Source organism: Peromyscus maniculatus, chromosome 19, assembly GCF_049852395.1.
Source record: "Peromyscus maniculatus bairdii isolate BWxNUB_F1_BW_parent chromosome 19, HU_Pman_BW_mat_3.1, whole genome shotgun sequence".
Taxonomy (NCBI): Eukaryota; Metazoa; Chordata; class Mammalia; order Rodentia; family Cricetidae; genus Peromyscus; species Peromyscus maniculatus.
In genome coordinates, this window is record NC_134870.1 from 11,869,020 (window position 1) to 11,894,166 (window position 25,147).

The following is a 25,147-nucleotide window of genomic DNA, read 5'->3' on the forward strand; positions in this document are numbered from 1 at the left end:
GTTTTTAGAAAATAAATTATGTACTTATATATATATATATACATATATATATATAAAGTTTTATTTACCATATGAATACATGATATATACCCATATATATGTATATATGCATGTGGTAAATACAGTTATGTCTATTAGTGTATATATTTTAAATAACTACATTAAATATGCTATATTATATTGAATATATTAAATATGTGTATTTTAAATAACTATGTGTTCCTGAACCCTCTCCAGCTGGTTTTCTATCATGGAGGACATTGCTGGAACTGTGTCCTTGGCTTTTGCTTTCAGAAAGATTGCACATATTAGGCTTATTTATTTGTATATTTATTTAGTGGTACTTGTCATTGAGCCTAGGCCAGGGTGCATGCTAGACAAGCATTCTACCACCAGCATGTGTCTAAGCCATTTCTAGTTCTTACTTTTTGTTTTTAGGCAGGGTCTTATGAAGTTTCCCAAACTGCCCTTAAACTTGATAGCTTCCTGCCACCATCTCTCTGGTAGCTGAATCCCAGGCCTGTGTCTGGGGGCATTTCCGCTATAACAAACAGAAGCAACATCCTAAGATGCACTCCTCAGCATTTTGCCCTTTTGTACTAAAGGCATGTCCATTCACTTGTCATGCGCTGTGTATCTACTCCAGACCAGGCAGAGCTGTACCTGCTAGGAGTCCTGGGAACAGAAGATGTCCACTCGGAGAACACACATCACACACAATAAAACAAGCCTTTTGTCTCCAAAGTTAAGTGCAGTGAAGATAAGGCGATCAAGGCTGGGGTGAGGGAATGAGGAAGGTGGGGAGTTCTGACAGAGGCTGGAAGATGACCTTTTTCTGAATGACCAAGTAGATGACCCCCAGGAAGAGAAGGGACTACAGTGAGTAAAGACACTGTGCAGGGAGCAGTAGCAGGAAGAGCAAGTGCAGAGGCCTCGGGGCACGGGCTACAGAGCACTAGGACACCGGTGCAGTGGAATGTGAGGCCAGGTCTAGGACACAGATGCAGAGCAGCTCACAGGATGCTGGAGGGCACAGCCAGAGGACAACACTATCCCTGTCTTCCCTGCATCTTTTGCTCATTACTGATGGCTGTTTATTAATGTCTTCAGCAAACATTTAGTAAATATTCTTTATGTGAAGATACTTTTCCTACTAATAATATGGCAACGAGTGAAGGTCAAATACCCCTGCTCTCAGGGTTCATCATCTCTGTCTTACAGGGAGAAAGAACACAAACTAATGGAGACAGTCAAGACCAGCAGGGCAGATGAAGGTCTTTCTAGGCGAGTGATATTTAAGGTTTAATTTAAAGAGTCGGAAGAGGCTATCTGTCAAAATGCAAGGGAAGGGAGTTACAGAGGTTCAGACATAGGATGGGATTCATGGGTCTGAGAAATAGAGAGAACTGTGGGTAGAGAGTGCCTAAGAGAAGGGATGATGTCAGCAGTCAGCTGAAGACTGGCATGGGGGTCATGAAGAGATAGGAAAAACTTTGTGGATCTTGTTCTAAGTAGGATAGGAAGACATTTGAGGAATTTCAGAGGAAGGATGAGACATCATTTAGGTTCCAAAGCATCACCTTGGTTAGTATTGGTTTGAAAGAATAGAAAAGGAAAATCTTCCATGGCCCAGCTTGAATGGTGATGGAGACATGACCATGGATGCAGAGAAGGGATGTGTGTTGATAACTGCTTAGAATTGATGAAGGAACAGAACAACTGGGAACCATAACTTTCCAGGGACCTGGGGCAAAAGGTCAAAACCCAGCACAAGACTTTTAGTCCCATTCACTGCCATCTTTTGCTAGCATTTTCATTTCCCTCCTAACTGCAAGGTCCATGAAGGGAAGGACTAGGGTGTTTTCTATTTTAAAAGTAAGGTAATTGATACTAGCTGAGTTTGAAAATCACTACAACGTTATTGTGCATGTTTCAGAAAGAGAATAAGGTCCAAAGAGGCCAAGAAAGGTGCAGGATACCCCACCTCGAAAGGAGAGAATCTGCAAGTCCCTTGCCTCAGTGTCTTCTCCTGTTACTACACCATGTTGGCTTGGGAACAGCTTTTATATTACTTAGCTTTCTTATATGATGTCATATAGTGTTCTAGTGAACTGAATAAAACAACATAGTCATTCCATGCTGGTTGTGACATACACTGTACATACAAATATATATATATATACATACATACATATATATGTGTGTGTATGTATATATATATATATATATACATATATACATATACTTGCTCTTATTATTGTATTGTGTACTGTGTGTATACAGTATTATGCTGAGGGCTTTGTGTACACACACACACACACACACACACACACACACACGAGAATTTAGATGTTGAATTCTTTCAAGTGAAACTTTTGAGCCAACGAACGAGTGCCTTTCACATGTGGACAAACCTGTCACACTGCACTCCATCACATGACCAGTTGGATGACAATGAGCATTTGGTATCTAGTTAAAATTCAAATCTGTATTCATTTATTAAGGCAGAGAAAGAGAATATTGTCACACATTTAAAATCCATTTGTATTCTACACATTCTTCCATTTGGTTTAGATTTCCTGATACATTTTGTTTTATATATAAATACATAATTTTTGTTTTTAAGGTGTCTTTTTCCCTAGGGAGTTATCTAAACAGGAAAAAATAAATGATATTTGGGAGCATGGTATTGTTAAAATATGTATTGTAAAATATTTACTCATTGAAGCAAATTCAAATAGCAATTACATGCTGTTGAAAACAAATGTAACTTGAAAGGAGGATGCCTCACTTTCACAATAGTGAATGAATAATCCTTGTTATCAAATCCCAAAGGGTTTAAAAAAAACAAACCTCAATTCTTCATTTTATGGTAAACACAATTGAAAAACAAATGTTTTAAACTTTACTAGTTATTTTCATCTTACTATTCAATCTTTCCAAAAAGGTCTAGCAACTTGGCCAATGTTTCAGGAAATAGAATGCATACACGGCAAAATGTTATACTTTAGCAGGTATTTTATACATATTGTTGAGTAATTAATATGCAATTATTTATATATTTTTAAATGTTGTATGTGGGGTGTGTGTATGTGTGTAGGTCAGAGGTGGATGTTGGCTTTGTTCTCAAACACTGTCTATTTTGTTCTTTACAGAAAGGTCTTTCGCATAGAATCTGGCACTCGTGATTGACTAGACCAGCTGGCTTGGCAAGCCCTCCATCCTCCAATCTCTACCTCCCAGCACAGGGTTTACAGCTGCACACCGATACCACCACATCTGGGTTTTTACATGGGTGTTGGGATTGAACTCGGGTACTCTTGCTGGCACAGGAAGCTCTTTCCACATCGACTCACAGCCCAGCCCTGCCCTTCTACTTCTTTATTGTTATGTTTAGCTTGTGCTACACCTGGACACACTACAAATAAGTGGAAGAATTTTGCACATTTGTAGGTACTTTAGTTACTGTGGACAGTCTGGAAAACCAGCCTTCTAGAAGATCCACATGGCCTGAATCTAGCAAATACTTGGGAGGTTCTCTAATTAGCCAGACATTTGCCAACACCGTCTCTCTAAATCCCAATTTGTTTTGCAAATTGGGACTTTCAAATCTCCAATTTTGGGGATCTCACTTACTACAGTTTTATTTAAGTGGCTTCAAGATGCATAAATCTGACAAAAGCGTGTGTTAGGTTTGGGGCACATGAGAACCAAGAGAGCTTTGTTCTCTATCACAGTTTAAGGTTATGTCTAAAGGCATCTTCCTGACTGTAGGGATTGTTTTATGATTCCCATACTCTGAGTATCATCATAAATGCATGCCATTACTGTAGCATTTCCTACATGATGATATAGGATATGAAATGTAGCTGTCTTTTGCTTGTCAAAGGACCTCTGGGCTCCTTGGAACCAGACTGTGTCATCCTAGTAACTTCATGATTAGCATAGAACCATGGGACATAGTACTGGATAAACCTCTGGAATCCCTCTAGCTGCTACACTTGACAAAATATTCAGAATATTAATGAATCAATAAATACCAGTGGCAAGAATGAGTGAATGTTTGTGATAAAGAAAGACTACGTGATTTACTTCTTTGGAAATTATACAAAATGTGCTCTGGAGAGATGGCTCAGCACTTAAGAATGCTTGCTGAGCTTCCAAAAGACCTGAGTTCTGTTCCCAGAACCTGTATCTAGTGACTTGTGACCACTTGTAACTACAGGTCCAAGGGACCTATCACTCTCTATCGGTCTCCACTGGCACCTGGACTCAACTGCGCACACACACATACTGACACATGCACATAATTAAAAATAAGGGAAAAGGTGATGTATCTCAGATGACTTGAGGGGAGAGAAGAACAGAAAAAGGTGAGATGTGTCTTAGACCAGAATCCTGTGATTTCTAAGATAGACATACCTGTGGAACACAAATGTTTGTTTTAAGCAAAGGAGACCCTGAAATTCTTCAATGTTTGGTCATAGGTTTCTTCCGAGAACTATCATGGCTCCTACTTATGGCTGGAGATTTTCAATACATCCTTATTGCTGTGGTTTCACTCTGATTCTTCATCTTGGGGAAGTGCTAGCAACCACAAGACTAAAGAAACTTCAAACAGGAAAATAGGGCCTCTTGTTTTCATTACTGAGGAATGAACTTAGTGTCTCACGCATTTGGACCAAGCACTGAGCTACATTCCCCAGCAATTTAAAGTAGGCTTTTGTTAATGATTTAAACAAAACTGGCTTTCAGAGTCATATCTTTATTTTAGATACAGCACTTACATTAATATGGTCCCAAATTTTAGTTGCATCATTACAGCCTTAACTATCTTACTTTTGATACATCTTGCTGTGCTAGTTATGACTTAAATATATATTTGTTTATTAATTTATTTCACTTTATTTTTTATGTGTATTGTTGTTTTGCCTGTGTGTGTGTCTGCATCATGTGCATGTCTGTAGGGGCCAGAATCCCTAGAACTGGAGTTACAGATGGTTCTTAGCTACCACATGGGTGCTGGGGATCAAACTTGGGTTCTCTGCAAGAACAGCAAGTACTCTTAACTGTTGAACCAACTCTTCAGCCCCACAGTTTTATTTTTACATTTATAGGGTAAAAACAAATCTCTGAGAAGGAAAACAGACATCCTTTTCAAAGATAAGTCTTATTTTTGCTTTACTGTGCATTTCTCACCACATTTTTCAGAGACATGTTGAAGAAAAATTTAGTGCTTGGATGCTTGTGTTTTCCCCAGAATCCTGGCTGGCTGGCCACATCTTCCTGGAGGAGTCAGAAATGGCAGGTTTATTTTCTCTACTTAAATACAATTAGTAAAATATTTCTATGAATGAAGTAGCAACATATTGTTTAAATGTTTGAAGCTACAGAGCTTGACAAAAAAGTTAAGAGAATAAGGTATTTTCACTGTAGATAACAGGGCAACAGGCGAGCAAAAATGACTGTTTCAATTCTCTTCCTGGGGCAAGAGGAAGGGAAGGAGGCAGTCCATGCAGCAGGCTTGTGATAGCATCCTCTGATGGTCACAGGGCCTCTGTGCTGCAAAGTGTTCACCAGTGGTTCATGTGGAAACCCATGAGGTAGCAGATGGTGCTTCATTCATTCATCACACTCAAAAGTATTATTAACTATTGATTATTGTGCTGAGCTCTGAATGTGTACACCATTCCTGTACTTCAAAGCTCAGAGAGAGAGAGAGAGAGAGAGAGAGAGAGAGAGAGAGAGAGAGAGAGAGAGAGAGAGAGAGAGAGAGAACAAGCTATATGCATATATTATGCTCAGGGGAAGAAGTGAAGAAATGTCCAGAGAGAAAGTGGCTTTAAGCTAAGTCACAGATTATTCCAGACAGTGATAGAAGAAAAAGTCATTATTAGGAAAGGTAATACTGCTTTAACAACTATTAATTTATTGTGCTCCTACCATGTACCAAACTTGGACTAAGCTATATCATGTGTGACTTTGTTTTTAATTGGGTAACTTCTAAAAAAATCACGATTAAAGTGAAATTCATTAAAACATTATCATATTGTAGTCATAATTTTCTACTGCTGTAGTAATAATGTAATTATAATATTAACCTTTATGAAGGGTTGAGAAAATGTGTTTGGAGAAAGAAACAAATTAAAAGGATGGACTTTGTGCCATCTTTTAAGACAGTGGTTCTTCTCTCCTACTCAAATTCTCTTCTGGAACAATGCAGCAGTTGTGGCCTCTGCACACTTCTCTTGATATGTAAAGAGACACTGTATTCTTCCAGAAGTAGTTGGTACCACCATGGAAACTGTAATACTTTTATTCCTTTATGTTTACCCATCACCTGCATTTTATTCTCATTCAGTGTGCTATTGGCGACTGCATTTATTTGATTTTTCAAGACATTTGCTTCAAGGCTCCAGAAGGATTGGTTCCACAGTCCTCTGTTGGCAATTTCATGGTATGCACATGTGCATGTGAACACTAGAGCAGCTGGACCAGGAGGTCAAGGTTATATTGAGTCAACACCTTCTTCCCCACAAGGCACATGAGCTCCTGGTGCTGGCCATGGCTGTGGTAGGTGACATAGAGATGCCTTGGGACTGTTCTATGATCTCTATGTCTGTGTACAGATCAGAGGACAATAATATGGAGGTACTATGAGGAATCCCTGTTCTCAGTTTGCCATTGTTTTTTTTATTGCAAAACTAGATGTCCATTGCATATTAAGTGATACTTGTTTATGAATAGTCATGAAGGTCTGCACATACTTTGCAGTTTTACCAAACTCTCTGTCTTTCTAGAAGTGTTCCCCAAACTGGTTTTGACTGGCACTGTGGTATGAGTGTGTGTATTCACGTGCATATGCATTAAGCTGATATATACAGTGCTATCAAAGACAATGAATTAGTCTTTTTTTAAGAGCGTGGCTGTGTGAAGTGGGGACATTGCTTTTTTTTTTTTTTCAAGAAGAAAAGAGACTGCTTCTCCTATCCTCCACCCAAAGATGAAGCAGATAATTATTGGGCCAGGTGTTATGCTTCCTGGGACTTGGGAGGCAGGCATGAGGGGGAGATCTGGAGGCAAGAGAGTGGTGGGAACTGACTGTGTGTCAGTTTGGTCTTATTCTTCACAAAGTACTCAGAAGGGTCCTTATTTTTCCCTTTCATTCATATACCTTCACTGTACATTGTACTGGGCTACACACACGTTTCCATACTAGAGTTTAATACTTTTTCATTTCCCTCGTGTTACCTTCCTTTCCTCCTCCCCTGAGCCCCCTTGTTAGTCCTCATCTTTAGGATTAAAAAAAATCCATTCGTATATAAACTGCATTTCCTTGTGTACTGACGGACCCCTTAGGTGGGTTCCTTAATTTACCTCTGGTGCATAGTGCTGCAGCAGACATTGATGTGCATGTTTCTCTGTGATGTGTTGACAAGGACTCCTATAGGTAAATATACAGGAGTGTCACGTCTGTGTAGTATGGTAGATTTATTCTTAAATTTTTGAGGAAGCTTCTTACCACAGTTCTGGAATCATTTACATTTCTACCGGCAACATGTAAAGAGCTGCCTTCTCTTTGCATCATCGGTTTGTGATGGTTTCCCTCTCTCTGCATCCTCAATGTGTGAGGGTTCCCTTCTCTCTGAATCCTCAATGTGTGAGGGTTCCCTTCTCTCTGCATTCTCAATGTGTGAGGGTTCCCTTCTCTCTGCATTCTCAATGTGTGAGGGTTCTCTTCTCTCTACATTCTCAATGTGTGAGGGTTCCCTTCTCTCTGCATCCTCAATGTGTGAGGGTTCTCTTCTCTTGAATCCTCAATGTGTGAGGGTTCCCTTCTCTCTGCATCCTCGGTTTGTGATGGTTTCCCTCTCTCTGCATCCTCAATGTGTGAGGGTTCCCTTCTCTCTGCATTCTCAATGTGTGAGGGTTCCCTTCTCTCTGAATCCTCAATGTATGAGGGTTCTCTTCTCTCTGCATTCTCAATGTGTGAGGGTTCCCTTCTTTCTGAATCCTCAATGTGTGAGGGTTCTCTTCTCTCTGCATTCTCACTGTGTGAGGGTTCCCTTCTTTCTGAATCCTCAATGTGTGAGGGTTCTCTTCTCTCTACATTCTCAATGTGTGAGGGTTCTCTTCTCTCTGCATTCTCACTGTGTGAGGGTTCCCTTCTTTCTGAATCCTCAATGTGTGAGGGTTCTCTTCTCTCTGCATCCTCAATGTGTGAGGGTTCCCTTCTTTCTGAATCCTCAATGTGCGAGGATTCCCCTTTCTCTGGGTCCCCAGTGTGTGTGAGTTCCCCTTTCTCTACATCCCCATGGCATTTGTTGTTATTTGGTTTATTAATGACTGGAATTCTAACTGGCATGAAGTGGAAGCTCAGTATAGTTTCACTTGCATTTTTATGATGGCTAGTGAAGTTGGACAGTTTTACATATGTTTATTATCTGTCTCCTAAGAACTCTCTGCTCATTTCATTGTCCTATTTGCTGTTTGGACTATTTGATTTCTCAATATTTTATTTCTTTTCTTTTCTTTTTTTTTTTTGTATACTTAACTCGAGTCAGTTGGTGACAAGCAATTCTATTCCCATAATTCCTTACTCCTCATAACTCTGGCATACACTTTAAAGTTTTAGAATGCCCTGTGTGGACCACATGGCATACCACTCCCTTGGCTGTCGGAGCTCCAGTGTTCAGGGCTCTATATTTTTGCCAACTGCTGGATACCTTCCTATTTCAGAGACTTGGTAATTGTTTTTCTTCTATATCCCAATGGTTTGCTCTATCCCTTAATCCAAGTTTCTTCTAGAAAGAGACTGGCCCTCTAGAAGGGTCTCCCCTGCCATTGTTGCTTTGTATTTTCTTAATGATACCCATAATTATACATGTGTTTCCCTTTTGTTACCTATTTCCACATTAGCCTAGGCATTAATTGCTTTTCTATTGCTGTCATAAAACACTATGACCAAAGCAACATATAGAAGGAAGAGTTTATTTGAGCCTCTGGTTTCAGCGGGTTAGAAGCCATGAGTAAAGACACGCAGCAGGAGCAGGAAGCTGAAGGCTCACACATCGAACTTCAAGCACCAAACAGGAATGAACTGTGACTGGTGTGTGGCTTTGAAACCTCAAAGTCTACCTCAGTGGCGTACTTCCTCAGTGACACACAAGACCGTGTGTTCTAAACCTACCAAGCTGTGCAATCACCTGGGAATGGAGTGTTCCGACATTGCATATCTCCTTCAACCACCATGGCTTGTGAACAGTGTGAGTAGAAGGGGGCTGTCTTCCTTACTGCTCAATCTCTGGTGCCTAGAAAAATACTCAGCCTTGGGGAACCCTCAGGGAGCACTTGATAAGCTAGTGCACAATAGTTTTAGTGTACTGATTAGAGTCTTGTTATGTAGAGCCAGTAAGTTAAAATTGCAAATCAAGTAAGCGATTTGGTTAAGATGAAATAGTAATTTGATTAAAACACAGCTTTAGTATTTGTGGCTCAATATTTTTTATTATTATATTTTTGGTTTGTTTTTGTTTTTGTTTTTGTTTTGAGACAGGGTTTCTCTGTGTAGTTTTGGAGCATTTCCTGGAACTTACTCTGTAGACCAGGCTGGCCTGGAACTCACAGAGATCTGCCTGCCTCTGTCTCCCAAGTGCTGGGATTAAAGGCATGCTCAATATTAAATATGTGTGTATATCTTACTTTTAGTAATGGAAGGTGTGTGTGTGTGTGTGTGTGTGTGTGTGTGTGTGGTGTGTGTATGTGTGTGTGTGTTGCATGCTGAACATTAAACTCAAGACTTCAAACATGCTAAGCACATACTGAGGTACACTTCACTCCAAGATCACATTTTATATAATTTAACTGTGAGTTTAGGAGTCTTCATTTTCTTCATCAGTAAAATGTTGATTATTATATCCACCTCATGAGGCTATTGTGAGAATTCAATTAAATTGGGCAACTTATGTAAAGCACAAGGCTCATTACAGACAAACCATAAGAAGTGGCTCTTTTGTTGTCCTCTGTCTCTAGTTCCTCCACCAAATATTCTTACCTCGTTTAATTTTATAAAGGAAAAACATCCCCAAACAAGCAAGAATATTTTACTAAAGATATTAAATATGTACTAAAGATACACAGTTATTCAACAGCAGGTTTGATATGTAACCATAGGTTTGGAGTAAAATTGAACAAAATGCAGTATTTACTTATTGGAGCAAGAATAGAGTTTCCAGAAGGAGGTCACATCTGGATACGTGGGGAGGGTGAAATGAGGCAGAGTCTCAATCTTCAAGAGTTACATTGACAATGCCAGTATAAAGTCATTTAATTCACCTCTTAATGTTCATTGAAAGAGAAGGAAGGGATTTCACTTAACTGAAATATATCGGACATTGACTGGGTATTGTATATACGAAACAGAAAAGAGTCTGTGTGTGGTACCTGATCATCGCGGTCTCTCATCTGATAGGAGGTCGCTGCAAGTGACATTAATGGTGCTATCAAAGTCCAATGTACAGAGAAAGACAGGGGACAGGACTAACTGTTTAGTTACTGTGGGGGCTCAGCTGAGATGTCCCCACATTCTCCAGTCCCCAGTCTGTGGAGGCTTTGAAAGTATGACCTTGTTGGAGGAAGTATGTCATTGGGGGCAGGATTTGAGGTTTCAAAAGCCCATGCCATTCCCAGTCAGCTCTTCCTGCTTCCTGCTTGATGTTATGGATATGAGCTCCCAGCTTGCTGCTCCAGTCACCATGCCGGCCTGCTGCCTTTCTCTCCTGCCATGGTGGTGATGGGTTCTTATCCCTCTGGATCTGGAAGCCCATGTAAACGCCTCCTTCTCTAAGTTGCCTTGGTCCGTGGTGTTCTATCACAACATCCCCTAAGTAGTTATCTTGGAAAACAACGGCTAAGGTGGATTTGTGTTGAGTCCTTGAGGAGAGAATAACATGTGACAGTGAGGGGCTTGAGATTCTGGTTGCTGTCAGTGTGCATGAGGGCTCTGTGTCTGGGGAAGTGCTAGCTAGCTTCTCAGGGTGTGAGTACAAATGATGGTTTGATGAGCAATGGAATGTAGGGTAGAAAGTAGCACCAGGCAGGTGGTGGAGGCCCCTCAGCACAAATCACGCTGTTGCTGTCAGATTGGTCTAGAAAGCACGGAGGAGTTGGAGGTGGAATAAAACGCAGCTATGTAAACAGGGCTTAGGTGCTTTCCTTAGATCTTGCTAACGTTCTTCTGTCACTTGGGCATTGCTTATGCTCAAATATGAGTCATCATTTTGTAATTTAGAAATCCAGCAAAAGAGAGAAAGGCCTCTATGAGGAAAAGGATGAAGAGTGTGAAAAAAAAAAACCCCAACAAACTTTAGATGTTGGCCTGAAGAAAAACAGCCACATGCAAACACTAAGAGGTGAGGAAATGAGAGGGTGAGAGGTAGATGATAGGTGGATGGCGAGATAGATAGATAGATAGATACATACATACATATAAACATAAATGATAGACAGATAACATTAACACATAAGAATGGGTATATGTAATATTTCAAGAAAATAACAAACAAAAATTTTCATGCAATTAAAAAAAAGTCTTGATGATAACTAAGGAACCAGATATTAGGGTAAATAACGCCATTCCGACATCATTTCCAACTCCATTCCGAGTCTCACACTGACAAATGAGGAGTTACACCATATCTCCTCTGCTATACGCATTGCCACCCGACAATGTATGAATCGCTACTTAGCATTTACTCTTTAATAAAACAACTAATGAACTGTCCTTTTTCCTCTGCGAAGTATCTAAGCATCAAGACGGCAGTGAAGCTCAGATCTATCAGGCCTGGCTCCTTTACGCTGTTGCTCGCAGCTGAATTACCCCTCGTGCCCTTATTTGCCTCATAACTCAGCTTAGATTCCACAGCTTTTCTTTAGGGTAATTTTCTGGTGCACACTCTTCACCCTTGTATCTCTTTCCATGCTCTACACGGCTATATGACAAAATGAAATCACGTGCCTGCTCCCACACAGCTGGAAGCAGCTGGAGAAGGTTGCACTGATGTGATTGGTCAGATTGATTGGCTTGAAAGGTTCCCAGGGTACTAACAAAGCGTGGTGCTCGGTATGTCTGTGAAGCTGTTTCCAGAGAGGGTTGACTGAGAAGGTAAAGCTTTTCTTGAATGTAGACTGTACCATTCCATAGTTGGGGGGGGGTGATGGACTGTACCATCTCATAGTCTGGGGGCGCTGGACTCTACCATTCCACAGGCTGGAGATGCTGGATGGAATGGAAAGAGGGGAACAAAAGAAAGCCTTTCAGCTCAGGCACTCTGCCCCTGCTTTCTGGGTGCCCGAAGGTCTTTGCTCCACCATGCCCTGCCATTCCAGACTGAAACTTCGGAAACTGTGAGCCCAAATAAGCTTTCTTATCATAAGCTGTTTTCCTCAAGTCTTCTATCACAGTGATGAACAACGAACACAGTGTGAATGAATAACAGTTACGATTCGGGTGACCCACCACCCGTTTTTATAAATAAAGTTTTATTAGCTAAATGTCACACCCAATATCTTTTGTAGTCTATGAGTGCGTTTGTGCGACCATGGCAGAACTGAATAATTTCCATGCAGACTTAGTCTCTCACAAAGTCTGAAATATTTGCTACTGTTTGTTCTTTACAGAAAAAGTTTGCTCACTTTAATCTGGTTACCTTTCACATCTGTTTCTTTCTGCAACTCTGTAACATCGGCTGCCTGGCTTACTTCTCTCTGAGAACCTTGCTCTCTGTTTCACTAAAGGAGGCAGACACATTTGAAAACACAGCAGCATAGGTTCCCAGCCTTACATTTACAGCTCTACCAGGGTCATTATACACTGCCTTATCTTTTGTTACCGTGGACGGGCTGTCCAAGTTTACCCCCAAAGTCAAGTCTTCTACTGTGCACCGAGCCCCACTTCTTCTCAGCCACTCAAGGGTATTTTTCCCACCATTTTTTTTTATCACGTCTTGGATCATTAACTTCTCCCTCTTTATCATCCCTCTCCTAGCAGCACAGAAGCATGCTGCTACAGCTCACCTCAAAGAAGGACGATTCCTCAATCAATACTCTCTTCTCCTTACTGATTTCGTTTCCCTTCTCTTTGTTACGTAAATCACAAAAGTTGTCTTTATCCAGAGCATCCAATTTCTCCCCTTTCAGCCCTTTCTAATGAGATGTTTAGCTCCATCATTCTACCGGAACAGTTGCTACTACATTAACCTCTAGGTTTCTAAATCTTCTGTGACCATCTCACATGATCTGATGCACTAGACACATCAGACTCTTCCCTTTGGACTTTCTCTCTCTCTCTCTCTCTCTCTCTCTCTCTCTCTCTCTCTCTCTCTCTCTCTCTCTCTCTGTGTGTGTGTGTGTGTATGTTGAGAAAGAGTTTCTCTTTGTAGCCCTGGCTATCCTGGAACTTGCTCTGTAGACCAGGCTGTACTGGAACTCAGGAATTCGCCTACCCCTGCCTCCTGTGTGCTCAGATTCAAGGCTTGTGCCACCACTGCCCGGCTTGTCTTTAAATTATTTTAAATTACAATTGTTTGTTTGTTTATTGTGTATGTGTGTGTGTACATATATGTGTACACATGCCATGATACGTGTGTGGAGGTCAGAAGACAACTTTTGGGAGTTGACCCTCTCCTCCCACATGTGGACTCCAGGGATTGAACTCATCGGGCATGGCAGCGAGTACCTTTACCCACTGAGACATCTTGCTGACTCTCCATCTCCATTTTACATATTATTGAGTGCTCTTTGTATTCTCAATTACTGAACTCTGGCTTGCCCTTAAGACTTTGCTTGCATTCATTGATCTTCCAGCCACATGGAATGAAAAATATCAACACAGATACTCTTGGCTGCCAGCTAATGGAGGGCTCTCCAACACACCTTCCCTCAAACATACCCTGAGTTTCCCATCCAAATGCTTTTCTGGTAAAAAAAAAAAAAAAGGTCACTGTAGACTTTTTGTGCTTATTCAAAAATACCTAAAATGGATCATGTTACCTATGCTTTTGTTTTCTGTCACTATGGATACATGGTAAACTTTTATTTTAATAAATACAGATCTTCAGTAGCTTTGAATGGTGTGAGACTACCTTTTTATGGCTAAACTTAGGCTTATTCAGCAGTCTCATGATAGTCAAACAAGTTAAGAGCAAAATCTTGCAGTTACAATCAACCCTGAGAAGATTATCTTGTAATACGTGAATATCTCAAAGTGGGGTTGCAGAAATCAAAACCACTAAGGTCATTGCATACTTTAAAACACACTGTTGTTGTATTTGCATATATGTTTAAATATTGATCAATACATTTTTGCACATTACAGGATGACATTATGCAACAAGTAAATTATAGGTAGTTTAGAACTGGACTCTTACTAATAAGCAGGAGTCCAGCTTACGTGGAGACATTATATATTCAGTCTGTACAGCATGTGTCTCGAGCCTGTGGATCTAAGGAAACCCACTGTGTTTGCTCCATATTCCTGTAGGAGCTGACAGACAGGCAGCCACTGCTTTGGTGGTGAGGATTTGTAGAAGGAATCCACTTAGCACAGGATCACAAAAGAAACCCATTTTCTCTTTCATCCAAGTTCTTCACTGCATGATACAGCAAAGTGCTATAGTGGCAGCATTAATTTTGTTACTAGCAGACTTGTAAAAGGGTCTCATTAAGGCAGAGTAATTATAGATCCATGGTGGAAACGAAGTGGGATTTTAACTTCACTTCCTAGATTTCATCTTCCTGATATGCTGGAAATCATGGCAACTATCTTAGCTTTTTTCAGGTACTAGAAGAAATGCTGAAGTAGGAAGTAAGCTTGTTAATTGCCGGTCTGCACACACCCATTCCTGCTTCCTGTTCAAATACACTTTCTTATTGCAGTTCCGGTCTGAGCCACTAGATGGTGGACACTGTTCTTCTCTTGCCCCCCAGGAAACAGAATCAAGAACTATGCTCAGACTCTAAGACCACAGCCAACAACAAAAAGGGTGGAATTCACTGGTAAAGCAGAACTTAGGGGATATATCAGAAAGTCTCCTGTCTACCTATTTTTATGTGTATTATGCTGAGTTGGAGAATACTGTTAAATATTATTTTCCTTATCTCCCTAAATAATTTCAAATATTTGAATAGAACCAAAATCTATCTCTGATTCTTTAGATATTCACAGCAACCTGCTTTTTTAATATCATAGTTCTGAAAGCAACACAAGACAGTTATTATTTTTTTTCAAAAGCTCATATGGACTGATCCTTGGCATGGGTGCCCTAAGGATAGATTTAAAAAAAAAAAAATAGACCGCATTTCCAAATATCTTGGAAGATCTTAAGATTAAGTCCTGTGATATCTACATTGCAAAAATAAAATAAGCTAGAATTTAATGCTGGCATCCAGTCTATAACCAACTTTGATCTATGTTTCAATATAAATCTGCTTTTCTGCATTGTATGTAATGGTCAGAACAATGATTCTTTCATTGTCTTTAATTTGTTTGTTTATTTGCTTTCTTAGGCAATAATTCCATTCAAGAATTAAATTTCACTAAATACAGTTTTTAAAATTTTACTTAAGAAATCAACATTTCAGGGCTACAGGATCTCCACAACACAGGGTAGGAATGGGATGTCCAGGAAGAGTCCCAGTGAGGGCCCAGTGTCAAAGATGCAGCAGAGACCAGGGGCCTCCAACCAGACCAAGGATTCTTTGTGATGAATGCCTGCCTGCATGTAAAGATGTAGGGATAAAAGGGTTTACTGTGTGACTCACTGTGTCACACTGCAGCTTCCATAATGAGATTTTCCCTTTCTTTCTTCCTTCCTTTATATTTTAATTTTTATTTTGTTTTATTTTGGGGAGGAGGTTGCAGGGACAGAGAGTGGATGCAAGAGGATGAGAGATGGGTGGGATCAGGATGCATAATGTGAAAGACACAAAGAATAAATGAAAAAGGAAGTTAAAAATTAAAATTAAGATGCAAAAAAAGAAAAAAATCCACATTTCAGAAAGAATGACAGAACAAAGTCCTGGTCCTTGCCTTGAAGCATCTCTTTGATTTTATACATGCACAGACATTTACCTGCTGATACTATGTTTTAGTAACCTTAGGATTCATTTACTTTTACTGACTTCACTTTTTTATATGGTAAATTACAGGTTTTTGGCATTTAAAGTGGCCATGTTTCTTTCTTTATCTAAAAGCATCCTCTCATAATTTTTACCATTTCATATATATTCAACCATGACATATTTTAAGATATCCTTTTATTATTATTTATTCATATGTGAGTCTCTATCATCTCTCTGTCTCTGTCTCTGTCTCTATGCTGGAACTGATGGAGGGTTTCAGAGCTGGAGCTGGAGTTGCAGGTGCTTCTGAACCATCCCACTTGGGGGCTGGGCACTGTATTCCAGTACTCTGAAAGAGTAACAAATACTCTTAAACACTGAGCAATCTCTTCAACCCTAATGTTTTTTTAATTAATTATTTTAAAGGTACATTTTACTCTTTATTGCCACCTCAGCCTAGATCCTTTATGGATTATTCCTCCTATCTGAAGCCACAACTAATTTTCTGAGCCTTTAACGGTCAGAGATGACTGTGGCAAATCTGTGTGCTCATTCTTCATGTAGAAAATCGTTCTCAAGCCAACCAGAGCATGTAGACCGACCAGAGATGCTCCAAGTCTGTCTTCAGTGCACACTGATGAGATGAGATGTGTTGCCTGTAGATGGACCTTCAATTGCAAAGATCTGAAAAGTCAGCAAGATTACTAAAAAGGCCGTAGTGATGCTTCTGAAAGCAGACACTAATTTTATGTTTTCATCCTCTGAATTGCATTCATCTGACATTTAGATATCATTTTAAGGGGAATGCTTTCATTAAGTGGGAAACAGGATTTCTTATGGGATAATGATGAATGATGACTGTGTTTTAAAAATACAGTCAACTTATGGTTCGATGACCGACCAGTGGCCTGCTTCATCTATTCATCATTTATTAGTATTGCTTTTGCTGCCTCCTTCTGCCCTGTCCTTTGGTAATCTAATTTTTCCGAGAGTGGACAGAGGCAAAGGGCAGTGGTTAATGTGAATAACTTGGTCAGGTATCAACTATGACGAAATTTGGGTTTCTGTTTTGTGTGCAGAAAGAATGTAATGGTTAAGGTTAAAAATGTTATAAATTGTGGTTAGTTTTTTTTTTAAATCTCAGTTTACTTCGTCTCTTTATCTACCTTAGAAAAAATCAGTATTCATTCATTCCTTCATTCATATAGTCACAGAATTTGTGGATCCACTCTTTACACCAAACAATAGACATACACAGTCCTATTTTCTTAGAGGAGAGTCATTAGCTCTCCTTCCACCCAATTCCTTTTCCCAGACCCCAATGGTATTGTCTGCTCCCATGATGACTTCTGAATTTGTGTTTCTAGCCCTCTTTCCTTTGTTGAATAAATATATTTTCTAGACCTATTGGGAAAACTTCCTTCCAATATCTTTGTCAATATTTCTCTCTTCCTTTATTGGTACATGAATAAAATATTTATTGAATGGCTTCCACAGTTCCAGGCACAAGGCTAATTATGATGGATGTGTGTGTGTGTGTGTGTGTGTGTGTGTGTGTGTGTGTGTGAAGATAAACCGATGATAGATAGATAGATAGATAGATAGATAGATAGATAGATAGATAGATAGATAGATGATAGATAGATATCTTAATAATTTCAATGTCAAACCCATTCTTCCTATCTCTGAACATGTCACATCTTGGTTTGCTTTTTGGCTCAATGGAATCAGCTCCATCTGGTCAACCAAAGCATCTTACCTTGTACTGCCTAGCAGTTAGCAAGTGATATTTAATTCCACTTATGAAATTAGCTTCATATTCTCTAGTCTTAGTTTCTGTGGCTATCACTGTAAATCAGGCCCTTATTAACCCCTGCCTGGGTTATGCAATAAATGGTTATCCTGGCTCCAATCTCTCCTCTTCCAATTCATCCCAAATTAGCTTCTTAAACACAAACTTAATTATGTTATTTTCCTGCTCAAAGATATTTGGTGGCTCCCTACTGACTGCAGTATAAGATCCAAATGGTTTTCATATAATCCATTACACCTGATCTCAACTCACCTTTTAACAGTTCCCAACTCTGCCATTTCCTAAATTGAAAATTCAATGTCACAAGCTGCCTGTGTTCAGGTTGTCCTCTCTTTGCTGGATACAGTAAGAATGCATCACACTTGTGGGACTCTTTCTTCCTCAGAATTTAATGCTGATAGAATGCATGATTCTGAATATGCAGATGACCTACCCAGCAAGCTAATCATACTGATAATTAGCAGGAAAGCCCAGAGACTAAATACCAGTAGACAGCAGAAATCAAACAAACTCAACCAAACTATCACCACCACCACCACCAGATGGGGATGAGGAAAATAGATTCAGAATACAGGTTTCCATCAATATTTAATATTACATATTTTTTTGAGACAGGGTTTCTCTCTGTAGTTTTGGTGCCTGTCCTGTATCTTGCTCTGTAGACCAGGCTGGCCTCAAACTCAGAGATCCTCCTGGCTCTGCCTCCCAAGTGCTGGGACTAAAGGTGTACGCCACCACTGCCTGGCAATATTACATATTTTAATCTAAGCAATTCTTTTATACAAACAGCCAACTTTTAAGTTATATAATTTTATAAGGAGTTTGAAACATAATGTCAATGTTTCATTCATAGCCTATGTGATAATCTCCATCCAATTTTTACAGTTTAATAGTCACCCAATCTAGATTCCAAATCTACTAACTTCAAAATGCACCATATATAGCACTATAGTTTGATGGAAGGATGTACTATCAACAGCTGTTCAGTGCCTGCTCTGTGAAATGATGGTGAAAACCTAATGAAGGGTCCACAGGGACATTTGAAAGCCTACCCACAAGTTTCAAACTTGAACAACAAGTGTGTCTATATCTCATGAATTCCCCAATGAGTCAAAGATTAGGATGAACTTCTGGTGTTTCTCTCACTGCTAACAACATTTTGAGCCTCTCTGTACAACATTTTATATAGATGAGACAATTCAATGTAATGCTCATGCACATTCATCACTGTGTAAATAGGATGCTGAGGTGAGATGACTTGGATGTCAGTTTATTGATTTCGAGGGTAGCTTAAGCTGGTCTTACTGCTTAGGGACTGTTTGTTCAGATTTTCAATAATTACTACATGCCCCTGACACAGAATGGCTGTAAGAAAAAGAAAGGTACAGTATCCTCACCTTCTGTTCAGGAAGGGAGGCAGACACTTGAGTGACTGGGGCAGCAAACAGAGATATTTCCAAGGTAAGCACAGGCAGGGGATGTGACTTAGGAATGTGACAAGACTGAGGAGGTGGAGATGTTGTTGGTAGAGGTGGTCAAGGTCGCCCTGGTACCTAGATAGGATGAAATGTAACACACGGACTTCCCTAACACCCTGCACCTACTTTAGCTTGGTGTTCTAGAAAACAAGTAAGTTGTCTGTGAAAATTGCAGAGATCGTAACCTGAAAACTAATAGACAAAATGTTCTACACAGAGAAGAAGCTGTGGACAGTGGTCCAGGGTATCAGGAAGGCTCCCTTGCAGTCATCAGTTTTTATTTTGAAAAAACTGAAGGGAAATGATGTACAGGAGTCGGAACAGCAGAGAAGGAACCCATGGAAGTTGTTTGAGATGCCCTGATGAGGAGGTGGGTTTCATCTTGAGTGTCTTGATGACTCACTGATAGATTTCTGTTGGGCTTGACAGTGTGAACCGAGCTGAGACAGTGGATCAGAATGGATAGGGAAGGTACCGGTGAGCATCTGTTGTTGGACTGCAGAAGGAGTTGGAGAAGAGGAGGCTTCGGGGATGACACAAATTTTCTGGATGGGGAGAAGATGCCATTTCCTTGATAGAGAACAGCAAAGACAGAGTGGAACTGAAGGCCTGGTACCAATATCAAGGCCAAATGGAAATGTTCAGGACAAAGGTAGGAGTACGCCTCATGAGAGGGGGATTTGACAGAAAAATCATCACCAGCTATCACTATGCCTTGGCACTGACAGAGTATGCAGAGGGAAGAGGGGGCCGGGGATGGCATTTTGTTAAACATGGGAACTTTAAGCAGGAAAAGATACTAGAAAGATGCTCTGGACCAGCGTCATGGCCACCTCACACACTGCTCCTCCTGGCTTCCAGGCAGGCCCACCATGCTTTCTCACGTATGTTCAAAATGGCTGTTATTCTCCTTTTTCTCATGTTCTTCATTTAGTCCTCCGGAAACGTGAGGAATTTAAGACTGGGCATTTGGGCACCTGACAAGACGATGGACAAGGAAAATGCCAGCATAAGCGAAGCAGGTTCTGGATAGGGAGGCTTTCCGCCCTGTGAGTGAGGACGCACTGGTGCACTAAGATCGGCTGCTTTTGATCTTCCCTGACAACAGTACCATTGTTCCCAAGTCTCTGGACATTTAAATTACACAAGCAGGTGACCTACTACCAGATAACAAAATCTGCCCCTGAAGTCCTGCCCCGAGGAATCCTGGGTATTTATGGTTGACTGAAGAGCAGTGTTATTTGTGGCCAGTGTGGGATCAGCTGGCGGCATGTGGAAGGGCTTCCCTGATGCCCTAGTGCCTGGTATCAGAAGAAAGCCTAACTGGTAAGGGTAAAGCCATCATGTGGGCACCATCTATTTCATAGGGACTTTCAGAAGCATGTGTAGTGTTGTATGCCTGTGATCTCAGCAGGAGGGAGGCTGAGCCAGGACAATCATTTGTCTGAGACCAGCCTGGGCTACATAGCAAGCTCCATGCCATCCTGAGCTATATAAAGAGACAAGGTCTCAGGACTTTGATATTTGATGTTATTACAGTTAACATGCATGTCAAAGTGATTTCATGTGAGCATTGACAACCCTGAACATCTGGTCATTTGTATTCTGTTCCCACAAGGGAGGCAACCCCCTTCATAACCTTGACACATTTCTTTGTGAAAGTCAAACAAAGCCAAAGTTCATTGTGGTGGTATTGTGTTCCCCAAAATATTGTGTACCTTAATAAACTTATCTGGGGTCAGAGAACAGAAAAGCCACTAGTTAGGCAATGATAGCACACACCTTTAATCCTAGCATTCCAGAGATAGAAATCTCTCTGGATCTCTGTGAGTTCAAGGCCACATTGGAAAAAGCCAAGCATGGTGACACATGCCTTTAATCCCAGAAAGCCAGCCTTTAATCCCAAGAGAGTAGTGGTAGAAAGCAGAAAGATATATAAGGCGTGAGGACCATAAACTAGAAGCATTTGACTGGTTAAACATGTGGCTGGTTAAGCTTCAGGCTTTCCAGCAGCAGTTCAGCTGAGAGCCATTGGGATGAGGACACAAAAGCTTCCAGTCTGAGGAAACAAGACCAGCTGAGAAGTTGACCAGGTGAGGTTAGCTGTGGCTTGTTCTGTCTCTCTGATCTACCAGCATGGACCCCAATAACTTGCCTCGGGTTTGATTTTATTAATAAGAACTTTTAAGATTCCTGCTACAGTTCATTCAGAGTGAAAGCCACAAGAAAAGAAGCAGATTCCTTGAGAAGGAGTGGAGAGGATCCAGACCTGGAGTCCCTTTTTGGGTACCAGATGGTACCAGAGAAATTGGAGTCCCCCTCTTGGAGTTCTTAGTCTCATAATAAAAGAATTTAAGAATGGGCTCAAACAGAAGTTGGAGGACAATTTTACTAGAGCTTAAAAGAAAAGTTCGGGGGCAGGCAGACTGTAAATTTCAGCAGTTTCCCAGAGGAGGAGAACAAAGAAAAGAAAGAAAAAAATAGCTGTGAGTTTGAGTTCAAGCAGCAGGGAGGTCAATCACATGGAGGATGACAGATTAGATGCAAGGGAGAATGTGATGGAGAGGGAAGATTTGGAGTATATGGTGGTTTGAATGAGGGTGGCCCCCATGGGATCATATGTGAAAGTATGTGAGAAAGATTAGGAGGTGTGGCCTTGCTGAAGTAAGAGTGGCCTTGTTGGAGGTCGGTCTGTCACTGAGGGTCGACTTTGAGGTTTCAAAAACCCAAGCCAGGCCCAGTTTCTCTCTCTGACTGTAGATGAGGATGTAAAGCTCTTAGCTACTGCTCCAGCACCATGCCTGTCTGCTTCCTGCCATGAACTAAGCCTCTAAAACTGTAAGCAAGCCCCCAATTAAATGCTTTCTTTTTTATAAGAGTTGCCTTGATCATGGTGTCTCCTCACAACAACAGAACAGGAGCTAAGACTGTTGGAGTCCTCTTTCCCTCTTGGTTGGGTGGCTACCAGGTTGAGAGGGGAAAGAGGCAGAAGGGGCAACAGAGGGGGCTGGAGAGATGGCTCAGAGGTTAAGAACACTGACTGCTCTTCCAGAGGTCCTGAGTTCAATTCCCAGCAACCACATGGTGGCTCACAACCATCTGTAATGAGATCTGGCATGCTCTTCTGTATACATAATAAATAAATAAATCTTTTAAAAAAAAGAAGGGGCAACAGAAAGTTTTGTACCCGGCCCATGAGCACAAACGGAGACAGATTCTGATGAATAAGCTCAATTCTATTCCAGAGGATAAGGAACATATAGGATTGGGGAGCCTGGGGACAAACCCTAATTTACATTAAGTGGCACACTCCTATCACAAGGCTTAGTATGTGGCAGTAGGGTCCTACAGCAGAGCTCCTAGCACAAGTCTTCTCAGCAGCGATCTGTGCCAAGGGTCAAGCTAAAGATGAATCAGGCATCTTGTTTTAGAGACAGGCATCTGGTTTAGAGATAACTTTTAGGTAAGGTCAGCCTTCCAGGCCCAGGGACATTCTCCAGATGAGGGCAGGGAGAGAGCAGGAAGCTTTGCTGGAGTGAGGGGGCTCCGCGTTGCCGAGCTTATTGAGATAAGCTGCCAAGCCACTGGGGAGGCTGAGACCTCTGACCAGTCAGAAATACCTTCCAACATAAGAGAGAAAGAGAAAAGAAAGGTCGTGCTCTGTTCAGCATGAGAGATAGATAGATAGATAGATAGATAGATAGATAGATAGATAGATAGATAGATAGAGAGAGAGAGAGAGAGAGAGAGAGAGAGGAAAAGTCATGCCCTTGTGAGTCAGGGACTGTCTCTAGGGGCATGGAATTCTGGGGTGGAAAAGAGCATTATCTCATTAAGGGGATAATTATTATGGCTACCTCTTTACCCTTGGCTTCTTGCAAGCCTGCTTTCCTAGTGGTGGTCTCTCCTTCCTGAAGAGTGGTCCCTCAGGCAGGTGACTGACTAGCTCTACGGAACTAACACTTATGGGTTGGGCTGATTAGAATGTTAGGTTTCCATCCAGGCCAGAGATTTCATCCCTTTGACCCTTTAATAGGCCTTTACTAGTGCTGTTGACACATTTATTTTGAATGGCTAATTAATCAAGCTTTTCTTCGAACTTTTCTTTTGCACATGGCTGCATTTCCTCAGTTACCAATTGGAAAATCTCTATGTGGAAAAGGAGGCTCTCAATTCTTAATTCTCTAGGTAAACAAGACTGGGGCAATGTTGCCCAAAACCTTCCCACCTTTAGATAATAACCAGAGAACTGCTTGCTTACCTGTGGACATCCACAAGTACTCATGTTACCAAAAATGTAGGTCCTGTGCCTCTCTCTGGGAATGGCATGATACCCTAGTTTTTCCTTCAGTGTTTGATAGTTACCACAAGCTCCCTGCTCCAGCCTGTTCCATCCCTCAGGTATGCTTGCTGCCTTTCTTTGGTCAGAGACAGTCTAGAGTCAAATTAATACCAGCAACAGTGAGGAGAGAACCTGGACCAATGGAGCTGTATGCTGGGTAGGCTGTGCTCTGCAGAATAGATGAGAGAGATGGATAGCTGTCTGCCACTGCTGCAGGATGAAGGGCCTCAGGCTCACTGCAGACACAATGACATACTCTGTAAAGCTGAAGTGAGCCACTGAGGTTTCAGTCCCTAGTTCTTAATGTGCACAAAGCACATGCTGTACTCTGGGTACCACCTTCCTTTTAGAAGGAAAAAAACATGGTGGAAGGGGGAAAAAAACTGTCCAACCCTGGTGGTCATTCTTGCTCCAGGAGATGGCCACAGGACAGACTGGTCACCCATCTTTTTGTGGACACAGTCACTTGTGCCGTCCTCCTGGGACTTGCTCTCTACCTCCTTCAATTCCAGTTTGTAACTGGGGCAGCTGGCCCCAAATACAAAAATCTAAACACGCTAAGATTTTCAGGAGCTTAAGTGAGCCAAACCGGACGACACAGCTCCCAAGAACTGAAAATACACCTGTATTTTTACACTCGCAGTTACTGACTGGGGTCTCTGACATAGGGTAGTAGTCACAAACAGTGTGCTGGCTATCTGATTGGCCCCACAGAACCACACTCCCCTCGGTGACCTGAGCAGTGGAACTGAGCACATTCTGGTCTTGTGGCTGCTAGCTCACAGCTGGGTGCATTCTTAGACCGATGGAGTGATGAGGGAAAGGCAGAGTTTTCGTTCTCCTGGGGCCTTTCTCTAGGCTGTCCTCATTTGTGTGAATGAGCCCTCTCCACACTTGTGTCTTGTGTCCAGTCTGGAAACTCCCTCCTTCACTCACCTTTAAGAATGATGGTGGTTAACAGTACCCTGAGGTTACCAGCCCTGGATGGGGGAGGAGGGGCAGTGTGCCCTCCTCTTACCACAGCTCCCTAAGTAGCTCCTTTTCTACTACAGGATATTGTCTGTTTCCTGCTGGAAGCTGAGTTAAAAACCACCAGGGGGCCTGAATTTTCATATAACACTGTGCATGTTCACCTTGGCATTTGCAAGCTGGTGATGATTTCATTTTATGGTCGTTTGGAAACACAGTCCTATTATGTAGTTGTAGCTGGACTGGAACTCACTACCTAAGTAGACGAGTATGGCCTTGATCTTGCAGGCATCCCCCGTCCCTGCTTCCCCAGTGCTAGGATGTCCAGTTTGCACCACAACACCTGGCTTGGATATGGTGATTTTAAAACTTGTGATATAGAAATCGTTTTCTAAATAATCTGGTTGGAGAAAATTCATGTTAGAA

The 25,147-nt window shown here is 41.3% G+C and overlaps 1 protein-coding gene and 1 long non-coding RNA gene across 5 annotated transcripts in view; one reads left to right on the top strand and one right to left on the bottom strand.

Moving 5' to 3' along the window:
• The window catches only part of LOC143269525 (uncharacterized), a 29,006-nt gene extending 24,946 nt beyond the window's left edge, over positions 1-4,060 (top strand). Inside the window, exon 4 of the long non-coding RNA XR_013045985.1 lies at positions 3,156-4,060. This is a non-coding gene — a long non-coding RNA (uncharacterized LOC143269525). The remainder of the gene's footprint in view (positions 1-3,155) is intronic.
• Klhl14 (kelch like family member 14) overlaps positions 1-25,147 on the bottom strand; it is a 133,456-nt gene that overhangs the window by 29,514 nt on the left and 78,795 nt on the right. The window lies entirely within an intron of this gene.